Source organism: Halichoerus grypus, chromosome 4 (genome assembly GCF_964656455.1).
Source record: "Halichoerus grypus chromosome 4, mHalGry1.hap1.1, whole genome shotgun sequence".
NCBI classification, from domain to species: domain Eukaryota; kingdom Metazoa; phylum Chordata; class Mammalia; order Carnivora; family Phocidae; genus Halichoerus; species Halichoerus grypus.
Window position 1 is genome coordinate 70,341,909 of NC_135715.1, and position 15,816 is coordinate 70,357,724.

A 15,816-nucleotide genomic window follows, 5' to 3' on the forward strand; every position below is an offset into this window, starting at 1 on the left:
GCACAGACAAGTGTTGTCCTCATTATCATAAGGAGGTGGGACCCAGATTGAGTCTCAGTGATGAGCTGGATCCTTCTGTGACGGGGTGCTCTCCAGATGGACAGAAGCCACTGACTGTCCACAGGGAGGAGGAGGCTTCATCTGAAACAGGGTGCTGCAGAACACGAGTTGCCAGCCAAAGCAGACGGTGGGGGGGCGCAGTGAGGTTTCCCTGCAGCATCCAGAACACTGCACAGAACGCTGCGCGTGGCCTGGCGTCTAGCCACCTGTGCTGGACCCACCAGCACATCTGATGGGCATGCGGGGTGGGGTGGGGTGGGGGGGGAACAGTGGCCCCTGCTGGCTGAGGATGGCCACATGCTTTTTGGGTCCCTGAGAAGAGGTTATGGACTTCTTTTCACTTTCAAAAAAAAAACTTCTTCGGAACACATTTTGACAAATGAGGATTGGCGACCATAAAATGTCAAAGGGAATGTTCAGGTTTCTAAATGGCGTTCTAGCAGACGGAAGAGCCAGTGGGCAGCTTACGCCATAGGCACCTCTGGCCCAGGACCCTGTGACAGAGCCAGGAGCCAACCAGTGGTTCCTTCCTAACAACAACAACAAACTCCTGAGACCCACGCTATGGTTGCCAAACAGCAGACAGAGGTAAAAGATGTAAAGGCAGAAGATGTAATGATGAAAAAAATCCCATTACCCACACCCACAGACGCATATGCCTCATGGTTATTTTGCATCAAATGCAAACTTTATCCTGAAAGAGCCAAAAATGATATTTAGAGCCTCAATGATCATGGAAATTTTTAATTCCACAAATAACTATTAAGGGGAAAAATGGTTTCAATGAATATATTTATTTTAATCTCAGTAGACTGGCATGCAAGGGACCATGGCCTTTTTTTTCTCCCCCAAATGCCTGAAATCAGAGTGTTGGTGGAAAGAAAAGATTGTTTTAAATGACCCAGCTTTAGAATGGCAGACAAAAGACCAGGAAGGTCTGTCTGTCTGTGGGCAGCAGTCAAGCACACCCTGGGATGGGATGGGGGGGTGGGTGGTAGGGAGGAGAGGGGGGAGCCTGCTGCAGAGCCCTGTGGGTGAATTCTGCCCCTTTCTCCCCCTCCCCTCCTCCTCTTGTGATGCTTCTGCTCTTCCTCTCGGCCCTTCCCTTCTGACTTCCACTTTCTTTCCTCCCACGCGCCCTCCACTGCACAAGCTACATTTGTCTTTCCTTCCACACCCATTCTTAGAATAACCTTCCATTTCCACACCCAAATCCCTCTACTTTCCACCCGTCAGACCTCTCACTGAAGGTGGGGAGTGTGCCACCATTAATGCTGCTTCCAGACGCCAAAGCACGGAGCACATTAGTGCAAGGCTACAGGTAGTCATGGGACAGATACAAACAAGACCGGGTCCTCCTGGCCTCAGACAACTTCCAGTCTAGAGAAGGCAGCAGACAGAGGCCCACAGAACTGAACTCTAGGCTGAGTGGGCTAAGGCATAAAAGTAGAGTTAATACGATGGGTGAGCAGACCCTGGGAGGAGCCCAGATTCCGGAGCGCTTGCTGAAGGAGGCCGAAACTGAGCAGAAGGGCAGGGGCCTGCCTTTCTCATCTCTGAAGCCTCCTGTGAGAATGCTCTGTGGAGATGTCTTCACAGGGGTAGGGAGAAAGGGTTGACGGAGAGTTTCAGCACCCACTTGCTTAACTGCCGGAGCCGAGCTCGGCACACAATCCCGCTCTTGGCTCCACGCCAGCTCACACCACCAGCTCTGCACTCCTCGGGATTCTGTCTAGAGGTGCAGAGCTCAAGGGAGATTACCAGAAGGGAGCAGAGACCATCTTAAAGATCTTCCTTTCCCTGCCCTGGAATGAAGAATCGAAGGCACACCCAGGACCTCAGCGGGCCTCATGCCCACCCCCCCCAGGCCCCCCTCCCCCAGGCCCCTCCGCGTAGGGCTTCCAGCCTGCCCGTCCTCCAGTTCTGACTCAGGACCACAGGGGAGGTGAGGAAGTGGAGAGGGAGGGGGAAAGCAGATGATTCTTTCAAGAATCTGCTCTGGAGCAAACCATTTCCCCTCTCTGGGCCTCAGTTTCCTCATCTGTAAAATGAGAAAGCTGGCGCTTGTCAGCCCAGATGTGACAGCTCTGTTCTGCTTCCTTCCTGCTGTCCTTCAGTGTATCTTTCTCTTCCTGTAAGATGGGGCTCTTCCCAGTCCCTGGAAGCCTCCGCCTATCATTGTCTCCGCTGGGACAAGAGCTTCCCCCCCCCCCCCCCCCCCCCCCCCCCGCCAACTCTGCTCAAGCCCTTTTTCACATCCCCTCTCCTTTATGCATTCTTTCTTAAAACCGTGGCTTTTCTCTTCCCCGCCTGGGCTTCGCAGGGGGAAGCAGTCCACGCTGCTGGAACTTGCTGGAACTTCGGGGCGGCTCTTATCAGCTTTCAGTGGGCACTCCCACACACCCAGAGACAGGAAGCGGGGCTTTCAAACTGTCTGCTCAGCACTTGCGAGAGAGCCCTCAGATTTCTCAGTGGCTGCAAGAAAGAGCCATTAACCCCAGCCGGACCTGCAAAAGGGAATTTCCAATCTCTGAAAAGCCGGCGGAGCCAGATCGAGGAAACTGCTTCCTACTTTCAAAATCGTGGTTAAGACTCCAAGGAGGAATCAGTTAGCATGCTTGTTGCAAGACAGAAGCCTAGGACCCTCCAGGCAGCGGCAAGAACAGGGTCTGACAGTGGTACTCAATCAGCGCTGCGGATAAAAGGGAGAATGAATAATCCTGTCGCAGAGGATGGTCCCTCCTCTTAGAACCTTGTCAGAGAAATGGGCTATTCTAGGTATACTCCATATGGAAAGCTACGACAAGTCCTGTGCATGTAAGATACATTTCCCTTTGGATCTTTTTGCTGGAAACTTCCTCCTGCCTTCATTCTCCTGAAGTAGCTCCTGAAAGAACCCTGACAGAACACACTCGTTGGGAGGGCTTGTAAAGGAGAGCAGGCTGCAAAGGTGACCCAGGCATGCGGCTGGCGGGACCCTTTTCCACTTGGTCATTCGTCCAGGGCCCCACCTTTGTGTCCCCACCCCCTTCAGTCTCCCTGGGAACAGATCTGAGAGGCAGGGCCAGCAGAACTTCCATCCCCACTCCAAAAGGCTCATCCTGCTATGCAAGGGGTGAGTTTTTAAACGAATGTCATAAATTTACCTATTCTTATCACTTAGGATAGTCTTGATCTCTCCCTATACGAAACTCCTTCAGCATTTGTGTTCTGTAGCACGAGAGCCCAGCATCCAATAATCTCTGCCTTTTATTACTTTAATCCTTTTGATGTACATGCCCAGTCTCCCCAACCAAAGTGCAGGTTGTTCTGAACATGGACTGCACCTTGTTCACCTGTCACCCTGGTCCCAATCAACGTGTCTAATTCATAGTTAGTGGATCTTGTGTGTTTTTTATCTTGGTTTATTACACAAATAAAACATGCTCACGGTGATTACATATTTATTGGCAGAGTAAATCACCACAGAATAAAGTGCACAGCCTCCAAAACAATTAAAGGAATGCAAATTTTTAAAAATGGAAGATATTCTTATATGTGTATTAAATTAAGACAAATCAATAAAAATGAAAAAATGCTATGCAGGAGTGTTATGCAAAAGAGTGTGCTTACACAGCATTGGAGGGGGACTGTCATTTGGCGCAAGACTCTTGAACGCTACCCGACAACATCTTACAGCAAGTACAAAGATCCCTTTGCCTTTTAATTGGAGATGCAAGTGTTAGACCTGGGATCTGGGCATCCTGACACTTCTCCATTCTAAATTCTCCTCTCCTTGCTGCCTTTCTCTGTGTGTCTCTGTCTCTCTCTCTCTCATCTCCTCTCTGGCCATTGCCCCCGGCTGCAGATTTCCTTCTGTCACTGTGTCTGTCCTCAACCGCATTACCGAGAGCCCGTCCTCATTCTGCTCCAAAGTAGATTTCTCCCTGAGCCAGACTTCAGCCATCTGTCCCTCCAAGTGTCTTCTCCGGTGTCAGATAAGTCCTGCTTTGTTTATGTTCCTCCTCTGAGAGACTTCCCCAAGCCCTCCAGGGTGAAAGCAGTCGTTCCCTGTGAGACATCACCAAACATCAGCACTCGGCGTGCAGGCCAGACAGCCATTCTCTCCTCGCTGGATGTGAGTGTGGGGGGCAAAACCCAAGAGCAGAGGCTCAGAGGCTGTTCATGGGGGACCCCCAGGGGCCAAGGCCAGCAGCGGGGGGTGTGGACTCCATCCCCCACATGCCTTCCTCCCCTAACTTGCTCCCAGGCTGAGAGGAAAAGAGAGATGGGGGAGGGGGAAATGGGGGTGGGAAGGAAGTGCTTGTGTCGGTTTTCTTACTTGGCTGGTACTGTTGCTAAGTCCTCTCCGCTGTCCGGTGCCTGCCCGCCGTCATGGCAGCACACATCATCCAAATGCTGCCTGCTTCTCATCTGAATCAGTTTTGGAGGGTCCACTGTGATCCCACCATGGGGAACCTCCCAGAAGCACATGGCCTTGGTGCAAATCCTGTAGCAGATGCTCGAGGTGCCACGGCTGGAGGCCTGAGGCCCACCGCTCTCTTCACGGCGGGACGGCAAGTTCTTTCCTTTTATTCTTTTTTCTCTTTATTGGAATTTAGTTGACATACAATGTTACATTAGTTTCAGGTGTTCTATATATGACGTAATGCTCACCCACCACGAGCGTAGTTACCGTCTGTCACCATACAACGTTATTACAATATTGTTGGCTAATTCTTTTCATCCCTGTGGCTTATTGATTTTGTAAGTGGAGGGGTGTACCTCTTAATCCCCTTCCCCTACTTTGCTCATCTCCCCCACCCCTCCCCTCTGGCAGCAAGTTCTTATAGAGAGAATCCAGGGCACCTGCAGGGCTGCAACCTACTTTGAGGGATCCAGGAACGGAGATTTCTTTGAGGAGCAATGTTAGCCTAAGAGTTCTAAGACATTTCCCCCTCTTCTCCCTCCCTGAGACAGGAGCTGAGTGCTTTCCTCCCCAGATCAAGCAAGAAGTGAAAGGAAGTTTAAGGAAGCCGCTGGAAGAAGCGGGAGCCCCTCTCACACGCAGAAGGACATGTGCTTAGAGCTGCTGCAGGATTGGCAGAAGGAGGCAGGATGGTTCTTGCAAGAGCTTGAATTGTGTCTCTTGAGTTTGGGAGGCATAGAGCCTGGTGCCAGGGGCATGGGATGAGGGCAACAGTGGGAACAGCCTGTGCTTCTGGAATTTGTTGACGAAAGATGCACGGGTCTCCTGTTGCACAACAATGTGAATATAGTTAACCCTACTGATCTGGACATTTACAGATGATTAAGATGGCAAAGTTTATAATATGGTTTTGACCACAATTTAACAAAAAGAAGAAGGATGTATAGGGTTTTCCATGACCCAAATGGGCACTGTGGAAGGTAGCTGTTGTGAGCCCAAAGGGATCCCTACCCAGAGAACTGCCCGCCATCAAGAACCCTAAGGAGAAAGAGGCCAGAGCTGTCCTGCTTCTGGGGACAGGGACCAAGCCGAGCAGTGGAAGGTCACCTGGAGAAGGATTACCCACTTGAAGGGCTAGACATGCACAGACTCCCTAGCAGAGGGGTCAGTGTGGAACCTCAAACAGGAACACTAGGGCCTGGCTATTTCTGTTCAATGTGGCACACTTCTCGTGGACAGCTGCTGGTCCAGAGGTCTCCACTGGGTTGGCCAATACTTTCTCAGATTCCCATCAAAGTCTGGGGTCTCTCTGTCCAACCCTGTTTCCTCCATCATCTGTTACAGCCATCGCTTCCCAATAAACCTCTTGCACTCATAACTTCACCTCAGGGTCTGCTCCCAAGAGGATCCAAATGTCACCATTTCAGAATTTCAGAACTGGTTTCCCTAAATCATGGTAAATGGCTGCAGGTTGAGCTAGCGTCTCTCTTCAGAATGTGTGAGCACTTTTCACCCTTTTCCCTCAGCTCTGAAACCCCAGCACATAATATCCTATTACAGATTGTGTAAGCGAACTTTCCACTAGATAACATTGTAGTAACAAAACCTAAAATCTCTGTGGCTTACAACAACAGAGGTTAATTTATTTTTTAAGACTTTAAGTAATCTCTACACCCAGCATGGGGCTCAAATTCACAACCCCAAGATCAAGAGTCACATGCTCTATGGACTGAGTCGGCCAGGTGCCCAACAAGGGTTTATTTCTAACTCACTATATATGTTACCAGTCTCCTCTAGATGTCTTCTCATAACAGTATCCAGGCTAAAGAAACAGCCTCTATCCTGGGTGTGCCTTTCTAAAGGCAGAGGGAAGACAGCAAAAATGCTGGTGGAAACGTGCAATGCTCTGCAGGTTTCTCCCACTCACATTTTATTAGCCAAAGCAAGTCACACGGCCAAACCTGACAATGAGGCAGGGAAATATATTTCTGCCACAGTCCCAAGGCACCAGGCAAGAATATCTAATCCTCCTTTGGAGGAGCAAATATTTGAAAATATGCCAGGCCTGAGGTCTGGGAGAGTTCTTGGCCTTTCCTGCCAAGATGGCAGCTGCAGCTACAGGAAACACGGCCCTATTCCACACAGGAAGGAAAAGAAGTGGGGGGTGGGGGGTGGGGGGGGGGAGATAAACAGGAAGAACTGCTGGCTGAGTCTGTCTGTCTCACTCTTTTTTTTTTTTTAAGATTTTTATTTTTAAGTGATCTCTATACCCAATGTGGGACTCGAACTCACAACCCTAAGATCAACAGTCTCATGCTCTACTGACTGAGCCAGCCAGGTACCCCAAGTCTATCTCTTTTAAGAGTTGTGTTCTTTTTTTTTTTTTTTTTTTGGCAGTCTCTCTTAATGACTTCCACTTACATTTCATTGGCCACTTCTCTCTGCAAGGAAAGCTGGAATATGTTATTCAGCTGCCACTTCCAACAATAGAGAGGTTTTGTTAGTAAAGAAGGTAATATGAATATTGGGTGCTCAGCTAGCAGTTTCTGCCACTCCAACAAAAGGGAAACATCTGTAAGTCTTTGGAAGCTGCAAGACAGAATGAAGAAAAGTTGACTGATGGAACTCAAAGAGAAACCATCGTCTAGAATTTTCTGTGGCTGTTGCAGAGATGCTGGAAGCTGATCTACCTGACAGAACCTTGACATGTTTCTGGGCTCAGAGTCAGAAGCTGTTTAGAGGGTAGAACCAAGAGAGAGAACATGGGAACATCTTATAGGACAACTATCCTTGACACCATCTTACCCATCACCAGCCAGAGAGCCAGCCGTCAGCATTTAGCCCCATGCAAAACCAAACCAAACCCAAAGATACTGAACAGAATATTTCAGCCCTCTTGAGGCCTTTATTTGGAGGCTCCTGAAGCCTGACAGCCCATTTCTTGCCCATCTTACCCAGAGCTCTGAATCCAAAGGCTACTCAGTAGAGAAACCTTGCCTGAAAATAACAACAGCTGTGGAAGGCCACATCGGCTACACAGTCTTCCCACCTTATATGTGAGCAAAGCTTTGGGCTTACCAGACAAATGGGGAGCAGGATCAGGAGCTATTGTAGATGACGCCACACCCAAAGCTGAGCATTAAGTGAAAGTTCCACAGGCTGAACCACAGGCCCCCCCAGCTCTGTTGTACCCATACAACAAGAATAGGTTGCTATGAAAACGGAACATTCAGAGAACCACAAAGGAGTGCTTATACATTTAAAAATTCTGCCTACCACAAATATAAATATTAATACTGGGAAGAGGGTGGTAGACTGGGAAAGTGCAAAGTAAAATCTTCATATTGGAGAGTTAAAAGGTAATGTCAAAGTCTTCTAAATAAGTAGAGGCTAACTAATAGAGATAACAACATAAAGTCTAGAGTTATGAAGGTAGCCACAAGAAGAACTTAGTAAAGAAACTGGAAGGAAGGAAGGAAGGAAGGAAGGAAGGAAGGAAGGAAGGAAGGAAGGAAGGAAGGAAAAGAAAGAGAAAGAAAACATTTTCTCTGACTTCTGGGTTCAAGGAGGGGAGGAAACTTGGAAGACCATGACTTTCCACTATAACCTGCTCTGTATTATTTGATCTGCATGGGCACGTGGACTACTATACCTATGCTTTCTGCAACATTGTATTTTTAGATTTATACACATTGGTAAATAAAGGTCCAATCCATTATTGAAACTGCTATATAGTATTGCACTATCTAAATACACCATGTTTATTTATCCACTGTCGTTTAGATGAGCATCTGAGTCATTTAAAATGTTTCAATATTAGGAACAATATTGGATCAAATAGTCTTGTATATATCCTTGTACACATGTCTCTAGGAAGGAAGCTCGGCACTGGAGGGAATGAGTCTCTTTCCGGTCACCAGGAAACTGACAAATCATTCTCCAGAGCAGGTGCACCCGTTCTCATCCATAATAGATGGAAGTATCAGTGCTCCACATCCTCACAAGCTGAGTTTGTCAAGTTTCTTAAATTCTGCCAACTTAATGGGTGTGAAATAACATCTCATTATGATTCTGGTTCCCAGATTGTTAGAAGAGTTGAGTGTCTTCTCACGAGTTTATTGGCAATATGGATTTTCTCTTCATTGATGTTTTGCCCATTTTTATGTTTTGTTGTTTATCTTCCACTAATTGGTAGGCATTCTTTATGAATTCTGGATACTAGGGTTTTGTTGGGTACACGCGTTGAAAATTCTTTTCTCAGTCTATGGCTTTTAAAATTTGTTTACTTTTTGCTTGTTCATTTAACATAAGTTTTACTACATGTTAATCAAATACATCAACCCTTTCTTTTACGTTTATACTTATTATGTTGTGTTTATGAAACCCCCTCTCATCCTGAAGTCACAGTTCTGTCTTCCTCGGGGCACAAAGTAAAGCCTCAGTTAACATATAAATAAATATATGAATAAATAAATTCTTTCCAGGTTGTTGGTCTCCAGGACATTACACAAATCCAATTTTTTATCTTGTGCAAGCACCTTGCTCATACAGGCAAATTTATATTGTAAAATCGGACTTAAGGACAAATATTACAGGGGTTGCTGCCATTTATCATAATGAAACCAAGCTGAAGAATGCCTTCCTTTACACATGTGGAAGTGTACAAACGGCAGGAATAGCTAATTCTTCTTCTTCACAAAAGATAAACTTGAGAAATGGGGTTTTAATATGTAGCAATATTTAGATTAGAAATCAGAAAGGCCATCTTGTTAGTAAGGGCTACAGCCATGGAACAAGGCACCTGAAACAGCCCATGTAGTGAAAAACCGTATTAAGCCTCGATTATATGGCAGACCTGTAAGGAGATTTGTGGACGTCTTTCTTTAAAAAAACAAAAAACAACAACGTAAGCCATCATTAGGTGTCACGGCACAATAAAATTCTCAAAGCCACAGTTATTGCCACGGGTGCGTAGCAGCAAGTCAATAGCTCCAACACGCGTGTTCAGCAACGACGTCCTATTGCTTCTCTCCTTAAGCCTTTGTCTTTCATCTCCTCTCCATTCCCCGTGGCCCAATCCTAATGAGGCTTCCTCTCCTCAAATCTGGTTTAGTGAAAGAGTCACCTAACTAGTCATCCGACTTCTAGCAGTTCTCCCATCCTCACGTGCTAGACGAAGCTTCCTCAAAACCTGGCCACTATCAAGTTTCTCTTCTCAAAAATTTCAGTGCAGCCTCATTGCACATTGTTTAAATATGCCATAGACATGGAGACATTGTCCCTTTGATGAGTATTTAGGTCATTAAAAATTTTCCACTATTATGAACAATATCGTTTGTAATGTGAATTTTCTAGCCGGATATTTAAGACCCTCCATACTCTGTCACCCATTAGCTCTCTTTATGTCCCATCACATCCTATGTAAATCCTCTGCTTCCTAAGGGCTGATCTTCTCTTCTCTGCCTCTGTTCCTTCTCCTCCCCAATGAAAGGATCCTGCCAAGGACAGCCCAAGACCCACTTCCTCCATAGGTTCTTTACTGACCGCTCAGTGATTATTCCCACCTCAGATTCCTAAAACACTTACCATCTGTGCCATGCAAGTTAGCACTTACTGCCTGAAATGTTTTTATATATCTCCTGGTTCCCAAAGTAGATTAAAGTGATCTGTGGGCAGGAATGATGTGTCAGGGAGTCTTGGGCAGAAGGGAGGTCCCTGAGGCATCTAGCCCAGTTCCTGACAGGATTCAGTAAGTATCTGCTGACTGCCATTTAGCCCAATATGTATTAAATATCTCATAATATATTTACAAAAGTCTTAATATTCTTCTGTAGGTTGGGTTATACTTCACAAATGAAAACAACTCGTAAAAGAGAAAATAAAATTAACACAAAAAGGTGTTTTTAAACATTAAGAAGACAGGCGCCTAGGTGGCTCAGTTGGTTAAGTGACTGCCTTTGGCTCAGGACATGATCCTGGAGTCCCAGGATCGAGTCCCACATCGGGCTCCCTGCTCAGCAGGGAGTCTGCTTCTCCCTCTGACCCTCCTCCCTCTCATGCTCTCTGTCTCTCATTCTCTCTCTCACAAATAAATAAAAATCTTAAAAAAAAAACATTAAGAAGAAATATAAAAGTTACCTAAAATCTCAGGCACTCCAGTTCTTTTTAAATGAGAGATTATTCATTACTGAAGAGTCACACATTGTAAAACTCCCCACAGAAATGGTTTACAATGTCCTCGGACAACCTTTTCTCAGGAGGTTAAAGACTTGGAGAAGAGAGGCCAGTGTGACAGTTACACTGTGCTTGGCAGAGACCCCTAAGTACGCAGACTGGACTGTCCCAGTCCCCACCTCACACGGGCACTCTTCTGGCCCCAGCCTGAGAAGGTCGGGCGGAGAATAACCACCTACCACCCTCTATCTGTAATTTAGGGAAACTGCCGCATTTCCTCGCTGGCTCCTTAAAAGTACTGCTTGCTGCAAATGCTTGAGAAAATAGTGAAAAGGGGTAAAGAAGAAAAGAAAAATCACCACCACCCAGGGATAACCACTAATACTGCTGCGGAGAATTTATCGGATCCTGCGCACACATGGACACACGCACACCACACTGCGGGCTCATGCCCCCTAGGCAGTGAGAGGCTGTGTGAGTCAAGGTTACAAGGGAGGCCGCGGGAGCCTGACTCCAGGTCTGAAACCTGGCCCTACCACTCACTGGCTCTGTTACCTGAGCACATTGCTCCCTGCACACATTCCCTCACCTGTAAAATGAGAATCCTAGTACCTGCCTCATAGGGTTGCCATGGGCTTAGGGGAGGTGATATGTATGCGGTGTTTCCACCAGTGAGACGCGTAGAAAGAATGATGCAGCTCTGAGTTACACAGTTCCCCATCTTACCTTTGAACTTCACATTTTTATCAGGACCCTGTTGTCAAATCTTCTTTGAAAAATATTTTTACGATTATATGTTTCTCTATCCTACTTTTTACTTAACGCTTTACCATGCCTCTATGTTTTTAATATTCTTTTAAAAAATTATTTCTGATGTCTGTATAACTGATACTCTATCTTCTAAATATACCACAATTTATCACTTTCTCCTGTTTCGGGACATTCAGGTTGTTTCCTATTTATCACTATGATGTATAATACTGTGACAATATACTTAAAACTTGAGTCACACAATCTCTGTTTGCTTTCTTAGGATAGATTTCTAACATAGAATTGCTAGAACAATAGGGTATAAACATTGTTTAATGTTTATATCACCAAACGGCTATCCAGAAAAAACATTCCAAGTTTGCTCCCATCAGCCCTGTGTGAGAGTAACCCCTATGCTGGTGACAGTGTTCTAGTGTTATCTCTTTTTCTTTCTTTTTGCTATTTGGGAAAAAGAACACTTTTATTTCATTTAATTTTTATTTTGATTACCAGTGCGGCCAAACTTTTATGATTACATTGGCCTATGTATTTCTTCTTTGGGGAATATTCCATTCATGTCCCAATTTTTTGGCATTTGTTTGGGGTTTTTTGGTTGAGTTGCAAAGAGGTTTTTTCATATTAATTGATAAGTGCTCTTTATATATTGGGAATTTAGTTTTTCCGTCCCATTTTATTTTTTCCAGTTTACTTTATGGCTTATGGCTTTCCTTTCCTCATTGAGTCAGCACATAGTTCTTGAGTGCTGGCCACGTGCCAGGCACTGTTGTAGGTGCTGGGGATTCAGCAGGGAGCAAAGTCAACTAAAATCTCTGTCCTTGGAGAGCTTACCTGTTAGTGGGGGCTTCTAGCTGAGAGTGTAACTGCAATCAACAGAACCATCTAATTCCTCGAATGCCTGTTTTAGAGTTTCATAAGTACCTATTTCTTAGACATAATTGGCCTATTCATGTCATCTTCCTTTCAGAAAACCACTGTAGTCACATGAATACAGAGGAGAGAGACCCCAGGGCTTAGCCTGATAGAGAAAATTAGATAATATTTTCAAACAAGTATGACTGAAAGGACAGCCATAGACTTTCAGATGGGACTTGGGGCATCAGGAGCACAGCTAGTGGTTCTTTCTTTTCCTTTCACACAGGTACCTCACTTGTATATCTCACAGTTGGGGGCAGGAGCAACAGAGGAGTGTGAGGGGGGATGATGAGAATAGAGAAGTTTGGGGTCCTATCTGAGTTGGCTCGGGCTGTCATAACAAAGTACCACAGACTGGGTAGCTTATAAACAGCAACAACTTACTTCTCACAGTTCCGGAGGCTGGAAGTCTCAGATCAGGGTGCTAGCATGGTCAGGTCTGGGTGAGAGCCTTCTTCTGGGTTGCAGACCGCTGACCTCTTGTTGTATCCTCACATGGTGGGAAAAGATTGAGCTAGCTCTCTGGCCTCTTCTTAAAAGGGCACTAATCACTAATCCTATTCATAAGAGTTCACCCAAATACCTCCCAAAGCCTCCCAAAACCATCACATTGGAGATTAGATTTTAACATGTGAATTTGTGGGGGACATGAACAGGTCCTATAAGCAGAGGGCACTGTGCCAGGAATGACTTTAAGGAATGGCTGATGCACCAACATCAATTTTATAAGAGATTCCCATCCCTCAGTGGATGCACAGGAGAGCTGTGGGGTCTGCAATAGGAGCAAAATTGCCTCCTCAGCAATCTGTGTGTGCATGTGACTCAAGGACCAGACAAATGACCATCCTCCAAAGTGTCAGCCCTCGGAAACCACTCCAGGGAAGCAGACAGAGAGAATCCTGAATTAACCGAGATTGTGGTTTTGGCACCAGGAGAATAAGAATCAAAATAAAAACTGAATGGAATTATAGAAAGTTCTATTTCTTATATATCTGAAAGATCTCGTGTTTTTAAGAGCAATCACACACACAGAAAAGAGATAATTATTTAAATGCTTAAATAAGAATTCCCATAGTTCTTAAGAAGAAACTGAAAATGCAAATGAAAAATTCTGTTAAATTAGCATCATTTTAAGTTAACTTTTACAAACGCAGTTCCAAAAACATCCGTTCCAATATGTACAAGGTGGAGGCCATCAATTCCTTCTTCACCTTTGGCCACTCACAGGCAACACACACATAAATAACCCTACAGAGCCAGGATAAACATAACTGACCATAAAAGTTGCCCAGCCCAGATGAGCAAGAACCTCCTGACAACCAGAATCTCCGGATGGTCCTGCTCAGAAGATTTCCCCTCATCTCCTCTTCTGGCACAGCTCAGGCTCAACTGCGGGCTCCACTTTGCCCCCTTCTCTCTGCTCTTTATCGGAAGCTGCCCTTGGTCCCTCTCAGCTTCCTCCTCAATGAAACAAAGCTGGCTCTTGCTAGGAGGAACCAAGTAGAAGATTGGTCATAGAATCCAAATTCAAAAGAAGGGTTCAGAAAAGATGGTCAACATCACTAATCGTTAGGGAACTGCAAATCAAAACCACATGAGATAACACTTCACACCCATTAGGATGACTACAAAAAGAAAAAAAAAGAAAGGAAGGAAGGTTGGTGAGGATGTGGAGAAACAGAAACCCTGTTGGTGGGAATGTAAAATGGTGCAGCTGCTGTGGAAAATGGTAGGATGGCTCCTCAAAAAATTTAAAAATAGAATTACCCTATGATTCCTCAATTATACTTCTAGGGATACACCCAAAAGAATTGAGGGCAAGGTCTCAAAGAGATATTTGCACATCCATGATCACTGCAGCATTATTCACAATAACCAAAAGGGGGAAGCCACCCAAGTGTCCACTGACACATGAATGAGTAAAGAAAATGTGGTGTAGTCATGCAATGGAATATGATTCAGCCTTAGAAAGGAATGAAATTCTGACAGGTACTAGAACGTGTATGAACTCTGAAGACATTATGCCAAGTGAAATAAGCCGGCACAAAAGGACAAATGCTGTCTGATTCCACTCACATGAGATACCTAGAATAGTCGGATTGGCAGGGCCAGAAAGTGGAAGGGTAGTTGACAGGGTCTGGGGGAAGAGGGGAATGAGGACGTAGTGTTTAATGGGTACAGAGCCTCCTTGAGGAAGATGACAAGGTTCTGCAGAAGGAGAGTGGTGACAGTTGCACAGCAATATAGATGTCCTTAATGTCGCCGAACTGTGCACTTTTAAAAAGGGGGTAAGAAAAAGACCGAGGAGGAGGGGTGGGTCTGGGTCCAATTGGATGGAAACACGGAACACACAAGGACTGGATTTACCACGTGGAGCGCTGAGCGAGTTCCCCCATTTTGTAGGGCGAGGAGGGAGGAGGCGGTCCCACTGAGCTCTAGCGACTGGGCTGTCCAGAAGAAAAACGGCAGCCGGGAAGCGCTTTCCTGGCCCTGGTCGGGGTCTGGCTCCGGCGCCCTCTTCCTGGGCTACTGCGGCTTCCTCGATTTCAGCGGGCTCAATTCAGAAGTCGGGGAAAGAGGGACGCCTTCAGTGACCATTTCGAACTTAAAGGCTTATCTTAGTCGCCACACCCTCCACGAAGCCCCTTCTGATGTCCCCTAAACCCTGCGTTGTCATCGGAGGCCATATTCCCTCAAAGCGGGCAGAAGTTGGTTCTTGGGAGGGGGAAAAAAATCTTACCTTTCTTCTTAAGGAGCAAGCACAGATAAACGTTCGGCAAATTCAGATACACGGTGTATCTGTGGAATTAAAATCTAACAGTGGCCAGTGGTGCTGGGGCGGGGAGCCGCGGGGGGGAGGGGACACACACAAAGGTTGAGAAACACAGCCCGAAAGTTTGGGGCCTAACACACGCTCCGAGCCCCCATGTTTCAAGCCCACACAGCACTTGGCTCTTCTCTCCCAGGCTTGACCGTGACCCCTTCTCCCCAGCTCTCCCCGGCGGACCCAGGACTGCCTGCTCGGGGTCGCGCTCCCGCGGCGGTGCCCCCACGCGGCCCGCGCAGCCGCGCACGGTGCGCCCCTCCGCGCCCCACGGGCCGGCGCGGGAAGGCGGTCGCACCCCAGCCGGGGCGGGCTCCCGAGCTCGGGTCGGGGCCCGCGCCGGCCGCGGGGGCGCGCTTCACCCCCACAAGGGACCCCGCCGCTCCGGCCGCCCGCCCTCCGGCCGTCCCCGCGCGGCCGCGAGCTCGGCCTCTCCCCTCCCGCGCCCGCGCTGGGGCCGCCCGCAGCCTCGGCCCCTCCCGCCGCCGCCTCCGCGCGCTCCTCCGCGGGGCTGGCGCGGCGACGCCCTGGGCGGCGAGAGCCTCCGCGACCGCGGAAATCTGTACACATCGCACGGGGAGTCTGGCAGCTGGGTCTCTGTGGCGCAATCGGTTAGCGCGTTCGGCTGTTAACCGAAAGGTTGGTGGTTCGAGCCCACCCAGGGACG

General features: G+C 47.1%; 1 long non-coding RNA gene and 1 other non-coding gene across 3 annotated transcripts; one reads left to right on the top strand and one right to left on the bottom strand.

Moving 5' to 3' along the window:
• Positions 1 to 3,486: 3,486 nt before the first annotated feature.
• On the bottom strand, positions 3,487 to 15,738 carry LOC118540495 (uncharacterized). Of its 2 annotated transcripts, XR_013447036.1 has the most exons (3): positions 12,710 to 15,733; positions 4,382 to 4,645; positions 3,487 to 4,110 (listed from the first exon to the last, which is right to left on the bottom strand). It is a non-coding gene; the product is annotated as an uncharacterized LOC118540495 (long non-coding RNA). The 2 variants fall into 2 exon arrangements; XR_004919673.2 differs by having other exon boundaries at positions 3,487 to 4,645; positions 12,710 to 15,738.
• A 4-nt stretch (positions 15,739 to 15,742) lies between these two features.
• TRNAN-GUU (transfer RNA asparagine (anticodon GUU)) lies at positions 15,743 to 15,816 on the top strand. Its single transcript has one exon. It is a non-coding gene; the product is annotated as a tRNA-Asn (tRNA).